The sequence below is a fragment of the Cricetulus griseus genome, chromosome X (genome assembly GCF_003668045.3).
Source record: "Cricetulus griseus strain 17A/GY chromosome X, alternate assembly CriGri-PICRH-1.0, whole genome shotgun sequence".
Lineage (NCBI taxonomy): Eukaryota > Metazoa > Chordata > Mammalia > Rodentia > Cricetidae > Cricetulus > Cricetulus griseus.
Window position 1 is genome coordinate 125135683 of NC_048604.1, and position 10168 is coordinate 125145850.

The 10168-nt window shown below is 39.9% G+C and overlaps 1 pseudogene; it reads right to left on the minus strand.

The window, feature by feature from the left end:
• Window positions 1-966: 966 nt before the first annotated feature.
• LOC100769689 lies at window positions 967-8514 on the minus strand (annotated as a pseudogene).
• Between the last annotated feature and the right edge of the window lie 1654 nt (window positions 8515-10168).

Here is a 10168-nt window from a genome sequence, read left to right on the forward strand (position 1 = left end):
GGGAGCCTCAAGAAAATGCCTTCTTATGATTGGGTTGTAGGCAAGCCTATAGGGCATTTTCTTAATTAGTGATTGGCTGGGGAGGGTGGGGCCCATTGTGATTGGGGCCACCTCCAGGTTGATGGTTATGTATTCTAGAGGGGAGGGAGAGGGAACTGGGATTGACATATAAAACAAGCTTGTTTCTAATTTAAATACATATAAAAAGAGCAAGCTGAGGAAATCATGGGAAGCAAGCCAGTAAGCAGTACCCTTCCATGGTGGCCTCTGCATCAGTTCCTGCTTCCAGGTCCCTGCCCTACTTGAGTTCCTGTCCTGACTTCCTTTGATGAACAGTTCTGTGGAAGTGTAAGCCAAATAAACCCTTTCTGCCCCAACATGCTTTGTCATGGTGTTTCATCACGGCAGTATAAACTATTAACTAAGGCATAAGGACTCACTATGTATCTACTGGAGCTGGCTGTGTAGACCAGGCTGGCCTTGAAGGCATAGAACTCCATTCTGCCTCTTGAGTGCTGGAATTAAAGGCATTCACCATGACACCTGGTTCCCTTTCCCTTCATATACTGTTCTGCACAAAACATATTAAACAATACATATGGTCAGTGAAAACTTACACCCTTACATACCTTCAGCTGCATATTTAATTGAATAAATGCCCCAAAGAGACCAGTATTGTGGTTCACTTGGATCAGTTAAAGGTCTATTAGTATTATGCATTCTATAACTCAATACACACAAATTCTAAATATTTCAAGTATATGCAGAGTAGATTAATGTTTGCCTGGGATTGGAGAGAGAAATCAAAGGGATCAGAAGCTTGTCAAAAGTCACTGAATTTGTGACCTGGCAAGATTGCTTAGTGGGTAAAAGTGCTTGCCACAAAGTTTGGTGACCAAGTTACTATTCTCTCAGCCAAAAAAGTGCTGAGATGACAGCCACAGGTGTTTGCTTTTTAAAAATTTCTTAGCACAAACGGTCTTTATTGGGCGCACACCAGGAGTCCATTGGTCTTGAGGACCTCTGTGAACTTGCTTATTTTCTTCTCCACGTTCTTTTCTGCCTGTTTCCGTAGCCTCAAGAGCTGCTTCTTCTGATAGTGGATCTTGGCCTTTTCCTTCCTCCGATAGTGGATCTTCGTCTTTTCCTTCTGTTTCTCCTCCAGCGTGGCTGTTACTGCCTGGTATTTCACCCGACCTCATGAGCCAGACGCCCCAGGTAGGCAAACTTTCTGGGAGGCTTCAGCCGCACAACCTTGAGGGCGGCAGGGACCACCATCTGTTTTTTCTTGTCATAGGGCGGAAGGATACCATCCAACACCTTGAGGCATTCCAAGGCAGCCTGGCCTGGCCTGGCTTAGTCTTGTGCGGCAGCATGCCTCGCACAGTGAGCCAAAAAATGCGGCTTGGGGCTCGGGAGTGGAAGGGGCCTCGAGAGGGGTTGGTGTTCATCCACTTTCGGAGAAAAGCCGGTACTTTAACTTACTTCTGTAGACGTTTCCAGAAATGTTAATGCCTTCATATCGCACAAAGACTACCTTTGGGCCCAGCAGTACTTGCTTTGCCGCAATGGCCTCCAGGCGGCCCAGAAGATGGCCTCTGCCATCCAACATTAGAACCCGTCCCTCCGCCAACTTCGGCAGCCGCCTGGGAGAAGCCAGGTGGTTGTTTATATGTATTTTCTAATGATTCTTTTCAGTCCTCTAGTCAAGAGTCATAGCCTGTTTTTCTTCCCTTAATCATGTTCAGTTTTATAATTTGCTTTAATGGAAATAATGTGTCAGTTCCATGGATTCTTGGGCCTTCCACTCATACGCAGCCATTGTTGGATTCGTTGGATCTCAGCCTGTAAGTCATTCTAATAAATCCATTTCTATGCATAGAAAGAGATTCATTCTATAAGTTCTGTTACCTTGGTTCCATGCCTGTGTGTTAAGAGACTTGGCAACTTCCTTTTTTTAATTTTGGAGATTATGCATAAGAGAATTATGATACCCAGCTAAAAGCCTCCACCAACTTCATAGCTGTATAACCAAGGTCATCTAAGCCCCTTTACCACTGTGGGGCTACCCAAACTGACACCACACAAAGAGGACTTAAGAGATACATGTATTAGTCAGGGTTCTCTAGAGTAACAGAACTTCCAGAATTAATATCTTTTCCTCTCACAGGCTGTGGTCCAGCTAATCGAACAATGGCAGCCTATGAAGGGAGGATCCAAGAATTCAGTAATTGTTCAGTCTGAGACTAGATATCTCAGCTGATCTTCATTATATGCTAGAATCCCAAAGAAGTAGGTTCTAATGCCAGTGAAAGAAAGGACTTGTTTGTGAGGCTAGATCAATTAGGCAAAGAGCAAAAGCTTCCTTCTTCCATGTCCTTATTCTAGGCTTCCAGCAGAGGGTGTGGCCCAGATTGGAGGTGGCTCTTTCTGCCTCAAAAGATCTGAATTAAAGGTATGTCTTCCACCTCAAATATCCAGATTAGAAGTGGATCTTCCCATTTAAAGTTAAGCAAAAATCCCTCACAGGAGTACCCACCACTTTTTGAGTTTTAGTTGATTCCAGATATAGTCAAGTTGACAACCAAGAATAGCCATTACAGGATCCTACTAAGGCGTTCCCAAATTCCAAACTGTGGGCAATTAAATGGGGCTTAACTATGTCTCTAAATTTGTAGTGGATTATTACAAGGTTATAGAGAACTAAAACATATGCCACATTGCTTTGATAATGGCTTGACAGGCCCATGATGATCAAACTCTTCATCATCTCTGTAACTCTCTCCCCTTTCTGCTAAACCATGAAGCCCAGGAAACTTGAATTCCTAGGCTTCAGGTGCTCTTGCTATACTCCCAACTTTGTAGTAAGACCTAGGTTTGTGTCAATTTATGCACTGGGCTAACTTACCCAGATTCTCCTGGTTTTAGTTTTTTTCATATGTGATATAGGGATGATACTAGTACCTACTTCACAAGGCTGATGTGTGACTGTGCTGAGATCTAGTGTGAACATCACACAGTAAACATTAATAATGACAAAATGGCAGGGAGTATCGTTCAGTGGTATAGTGCATTGAGAGGTCCTGAGTTTGATCCCAGCATCCCCCCAAAAAAAATAAAAATAATTACTAGCTGGGCATTGGTGGCATACGCCTTTAATCCCAGCACTCAGGAGGCAGAGGCAGGTGGATCTCTGTGAGTTCTAGGCCAGCCTGGTCTCCAGAGTGAGTGCCAGGATAGGCTCCAAAGCTACACAGAGAAATCCTGTCTTGAAAAACCAAAAAAAAAGAATAATTACTATCTTGTCTTCTAATTGCTTGTATGTTTTCCATCTATACTGCAAACTCTATGAGGATAACACACTTTGTTCATACTTGTATCTCCAGGGTCTAGCATATTAGGTGCACGTAATTAATGAATATGTGAGCAAATGATTAGAAATATTAAAATATGTGTGGGTTGATGTTGAGTTCTTCCTTAAGAGTGGGGTTTTAGGTATTTTTTAGCTCCATTTATTTTATCAATGAGGTGAAGCTGTCTCGTGATCCTGATTATATCATGGGATCATACACACCGTAAATATGATTATTTCATTATGATTTTTTATTTTGACTATATTCTTATAACAAAGATGCTATATATAGGACCTTAGTTCTACCTCTGAAAGTGACACATAAATCTCTATATTGTGTCTTTTAGAAGGACTTAATTTTTAATTTATCTGTCTATAACAAATTCTGTTATGGGAGAAACCATGGTAGGGGGTTTTTGTTTTTTTTTGTTTGCTGTTTGTTGCAGAGGAAAGGTAGTTTTCTATGTACTATATCCAAGCTTCTGCAAGACTCTGCTTTTGTTTTTGAGGCGTGACCAATTGCTAGTAGTCATGGAGATAGTATTACTGGGATCTAGGAGCTGAAAACATCCAGATGTGTCACATTATTAATTAATCTGCAGCACTATTTTCCATCTTATCTTCAGACAAAGTCTCTTGCCACCCTGGTTATTAACAAGTAACATAATTTATGCCTTAGGGGCCCTCAGAGTGACATCATTCAGAACTACAAAACAATGCAGAAAAGAACCACACACATTTTACAACATCAGAGCCTGCTAATAAACTTAATCAGACATGTAACTTAGATCATATGGAACCTGGAATGAAAATTATTGAGGTTTTTTTTTTACTTTGTTTGGTTGTGTTTCTTACAAAGCATACCTTCACTATTCCACTCTATATTCATTGTTCCTGCTTCCTCTCCTGGTTTCTCTCAAACACATTCCAATCAGGGTATTGTTCCTACTTCTGTGCCACAACCCTTCCCACCCAAGTCCTTAACAACCCCCATAAAAACAAATCCTAGGTTACTTAAGTCGACATAAGAGATTATTCCTTTGGCCTTTCTATTTTTCTACCACACCAATTTCTCATTAATTTGGTTTTTAACATTTTATCTCGAAAAATAGCAACACAAATACTATAGAGTGGCCCTTAGCTTTACAGTAAGATAGATGTTCTTATGAACATACTGTATAAACAAAACCTGACATTGTAGATATTATTGGGATTTCATTAATTTTTATATGTGTTTATTCCAAGAGGATAATGCACAGTATATGTTCATGCAACTGTTTTTACAGTCAAGACACAGAACTCTGGCATAACCACAAAGAGTTTTCTTTGCCATCCCGTCATATCTGTGCAAGTTAGCTTTCTGTCCTTTTGACAAATATCTGAGAGAAACAAAACTCCTCAAAATTCAGAGGGTTGGGATGTGGCCAGTGATAGAGTGTTTATCTAGTATTAGTGAGACCCTGTGTTTAAGAGGAAGAAAGATTTTGTTTGGTTCAAGATTTCAGTCCAAGATTGATGGATCCTTTGCTTGCTTTTGGCTGAATTTCTTAGCAGCAAGCAGGAGCATGTGGCAGAATCTGTATACTTCGTAGTAGTGATGAACCAGCATGGCTTCATTTTAAGATTAAAAGTAATTGCTGCACAGTGGTGGCTCACGCCTATAATCCCAGCATTCAAGAGGCAGAGGCAGGTGGGTCTCTGAGGTTGAGGCCAACCTGGTCTACAGGGTGAATTCCAGGACAGCCAGGACTACACAGACAGATAAAACCCTGTCTCATAAATAAATAAATAAATAAATAAATAAATAAATAAATAAATGCAGATTGTTACAAGGTCAAAATAAGTTCATTTCTGTTTGCTGTAAAACTTAGATTTCTGTTTCTTGAAATTTAATCTGACTGTACATTGAACTTTCCTGGAATTTGATTTGGTCTAGTACCACAACTGTGCTTTGACCTCCACTCTCATAAGGTAAGATATTCTGCTAAATAATTTTGAAATGTTCTGTCAAGTTCCTAAGTAACAAAAATTCCCCTGGAAATTCCTCAACCCTTGGAAATCCCCTAGCCTTGCAGTTTTGCCTTTGCAGTGGGCTATAAAAACCCCACTTCTCCTATGTTCAGGCACTCCTCTCAGATCCCAAATTTACGGAGCAGCAGTAGCTGGACCAGCTATATTGTGCACATATAATAAAGCTTGCGATAAATTTGCGTAGTAGTTTCTATTTTTTTTTTTTTTTGGTTTTTCAAGGCATATATTCTCTGTTTGTTTTGGAGCCTATCCTGGCACTCGGTCTGGAGACCAAGCTAGCCTCGAACTCACAGAGATCCGCCTGCCTCTGCCTCCTGAGTGCTGGGATTAAAGGTGTGCGCCACCAACACCTGGCCAGTAGTTTCTATTCTTGTTCAGTGGGATTAACAGTAGTTAGGAACCAGAGACAAGACAGGACTGGCATCCACATATATAATCTTTAAGGAGATACTTCCATCAATCCACTGCCTCCACCCAGACCTTCCCTTCCACAGCTCCAACACATCCCAATAATCTAGTCAAAACTTGAGTCTATCATTGTATTAATCTACTAATGAAGCCATAGTGTTATGAATAATTAGCTTTAATCATCAACATTAACACAATCTAGAATCACCTGGGAAAATAATACCAGTGAAAGATCATCTAGATGAGGTTGGTCTCTAAGCATGTCTGTGGAGGATTATCTTGATTACATTGAAGATCGGCCTTCTTGTAGGTGGCACCATTCCCTAGGCAGGGTATCCTTAACTGTGTAAGAGTGGAGAAAACAAGCTTAGGACAAGTATGCATATATTAATTCCTTCCTCTTTTCTTCTTGACTACCATGTAATGTGACCAGCTAGCTCTAGCTCCTGCCACCATGACTTCCCTGAAACAAAGGTGGTTTTGTCAATTGCTTCTCCAACTTGATTTTTTTTGGGGGGGAAGCGTCTCACTATATAGCCCTGGCTGGCCTGAAACTTGCTATATAGACCAGGCTGTGAAGTAGAATATCATTTTAAGATGTGTTGTTTAAGATGCAACAATGTGTTGCATTCTTTTATGTTGCATTTGTTTAACTCTGTGAAGCTGTGTTACTTTGACTGTCTAAAACACTTGATGGCTCTAATAAAGAGCTGAACACTCAATAGCAAGGCAAGAGAAAGGATAGGTGGGGATGGCAGGCAGAGACAATAAATAGAAGGAGAAAATAGAGAGAAGGGAGATTGAGGAGCAAGCGAAAGAGGAGGAGAGGAAGACTCCAGTGGGGAACAGCCACCCAGCTACACAGCAAGCCATGGAGAAAGAAGAAAGGTATACAGAAATAAAGAAAGATAAAAGCCCAGAGGCATAAGGTGGGATAAGTTAAGAAAAACTGCCAAGAAACAAGCCAGGCTAAGGCTGGGCATTCATAAGAAAGAATAAGTCTCTGAGGGTAATTATTTGAGAGTTAGGTGGTGGGCCCCCCAAAGAGCCAAAGAGAAAAAAACCAACAATACTGGCCTCAAACTAATAGAGATCTGCCTGCCTCTGGCTCCCAAGTGCTGGGATTAAGGGAATACAACATCACAACTGGCTCCACCTTAAGTTTTGAGAAAGGGTCTTCCACTTAACAGCTTGAAGCTTCAGTTAAACTGGTTGACCAGAAAGCTCCCAGGATACACTTCCCACCTCCCCAGCTTTGTGTGTCATCCTGCTCGGCTTTTTTCCATGAGTACTAGGGATCTAAAGTCAGGTCCTTGTGCTTTTGTGGCAAGCACGTCATTGAATATACCATCTCCCCAGTCCCAAGGTTTATTTTTATGGTTTGTGCAACTCTTTGAATTTTTAGGCTTCTGCATTTTTTTATTTTTTAGGTTCAGTGCTGCTGGCCAAAGACTAGGATTTCTCATTTGCTAGCTCAGTCTTAATTGTCAACCATAACTATTAACTGCATTTTTAATTTTTATCATAGTTTTCCAAAACTGTTATTTTAAAATGTTTGCTTTTCTCTCTTGCTGATTTTGAGTACTTTCTGTTGATTTATCTTTAGTTTACTGGCTCTTTCCTTTGTCACCATTTTGCCATTGCACACATCAAGTGAACTTTTAATTTTAACTCTTGTATTTTGCAGCGCTGAACTTTCTGTGTGGTTCACAACTGTATCTTTTTTCTTTGGTGAGACTTTTTTTTTTTTTACCAGTTTAAAGAGTGTTCATGACTGCTTGTTGGATCACTTATATGGCAATTACTGTGAAGTCACTGTGGAACAGTTCCAAGGCTGAGTTGTCTTGGTGTTTGGTTACTGTTGATTGTCTTCACTTGCGAACTTTTAAAGATTCATAATTCATGATAGAGTTAGTAATTTTTATTATGTTCTAGACAATTTACATATTATAATGTAAAGATTCTGGTTCCTATTTGAGTCTTCTAGGATAGAAGACAATCTATCCTAGGTTAAGGAAACATAATCTTACTGCATATTTCTGGGCTGTGGTCCAAATGCACATTTACTTTTCCGTCTCTGCAGCACTGTTTGGATCTGCTCAGATATGTTCTGTCCAGAAATTACTGTCCAATCTGGGTGGAGTTCAATTCCTAACTATTTCCCTGTTGTTTCTGTTCAGCTTCACACTGTGCTAAAAGTCAGCACAGAATTTCATAGGCAGATTTTAAAAATTATTTCTTTAGTTCCCTTTTCTTGGTAATTTTCCTGCCAATTCCTAGTTGGGAAGAAGAAGGATATGGCTTTCTTGATGATGTCCACCATAACCAGGGCAAGTAGAATCAAACTGTTTATACTCTGTTGAACTATCCTTTACTTGGTCATTTAGCAATGGGGGGTGAGTAAGCTTTTATGAAGACATTATTTTTTTGTGTGCCTATTGACTGACATTTCTGGATTTGGGACCTCTCCACTGCCCAGGCAATGATATTAAGGAGATACACAAACAAAACACAGAACTAACTACTGTAGTGCTGCTCTTTTATTGTTGAGTTTTGTTTGTTTGAGAGAAGGTCTTACTCTATAGGCCAAACTATACAAGAACTCACTGTGTAACACAAGCTAGCCTTGAATTCATGATGATCCTCCTGCCTCACCTTTCCAAGCATGGGCCACAATGTTTGGCTACCAGAGTACGTAAGTCCCAAAGTTCTCTTCGGTACATCTCCAAGTCATCTAATGACCACAAGACCCTTTTTTTTTTTTACCAACTTTGTGCAGATTATTTATTATAAATTAATGAGAGGAGTACCGTGGAATGGGTTAGCCCCATCCTGTCTACAACTTGAGGCCCATTATCAGATTTTGTTGCTGATTCTTCCTTTCTCCATGGCTTTTCTTCATATTTCTTTTCCTTAGTTATAGTCCCCTCTAGTCAATCTCTTAAACTACTATGACTTTAATAACGGTCATAAGTAGTTTTTAAAAAATATCATTAACTCTGACCAATCCTTTGAACTCCAGTCCCAGATAGTTAACATCTTTAGTTACTTAATGCATGCACCAAATTAATCACTTCCAGATGTGCATTCAATTTTTCTTCCCTCATACTTTCCTGTCTCTGTAAATAGAAATCATTCTCAAATCACTCTGTTATTTTTCTTTTTACTTTATTCTTCTCTCATATATTACATACTGACTGCAGTTTTCCTCTCCTACCAGTCCCTTCCCCTACCTCCCTTCTTTCCCTTGCCCCCATCCACTCTTCCTCCATTTCTCTTCAGAAAAGAGCAGACCTCCAAGGGATATCAACTAAACATTTCATACCAAGTTATAGTGAGACTAGGCACCTCCCCTCATATGAAGACTGGATGAGGCAATCCCATAGGAGGAAAGAGTTCCTGAAGCAGGCAACAGAGTCAGAGACAGCCCCTGCTCCCACTGCTAGGAGTCCCACAAAAAGACCAAGTTACACATCTGTAACATATATGCAGAAGGCCTAGGTCAGTCCCACGCAGGCTCCCTGGTCATCGGTTCAGTCTTCGTGAGCCCCTATGAGTCCAGGTTAGTTGATTCTGGGGGGGGTTGACCCTCCCCCTTGCTCCTACACTCCTTCCTCATGACAAATATTCCATTCATATTTTATTTTTCTGATATATGGGATAAGCCTGTTCATACATTTTAAAATATTCAACATAATTTTAAATATCCAAAGATTTCATCCATGGATGTTCCATAATTTCCCACTGATCTCATATTAATGAATATTTAAATATGACCATTTTAAACTGTTATTTAAAATATCACCAAAAAAGTCTTTGTAAGTTTTTACCCCTGCTCTCATCATTTCCTAAGTCAGTTTCTGGTAGGTGAAATTACAGGAAGTCCTTGTCAGAGAAATTAGGCAAGAGAAAGAAAGCATCCAAACTAAAAAGGAACAAGTGAAATTGTTTGTTTTCTGATGACATGGTCAGATATATACAAAACTCTAAAAACTTCACAAAAGATGTTAAATTCAGAAGACTTGAAGGGTACAAACCCAGCATGAAATACCCAGTAATATTTCTACTCATGAATAATTAATTATCCACAAAAAATTACCAATCAAATTTACAATAGCCACTTGTACACCCACAGAGAAAATTCACTTAATAATAAATTTAAGAGTTGGAGATATTGCCCAGTGGCTGGGAGCAATTGCTGCTCTTCCAAAGGACCAGAGTTTAGTTCTCAGCATTCACATTAGGTGATTCACAATTGCCTGTAATTCTATTGGGGTCCAATACCTTTTTCTAGCCTCCATAGGTACCTATATGTGAGGGGCATACACACACCCACAAATGTACATACACACACATAAAAATGAAAATAAATCATTT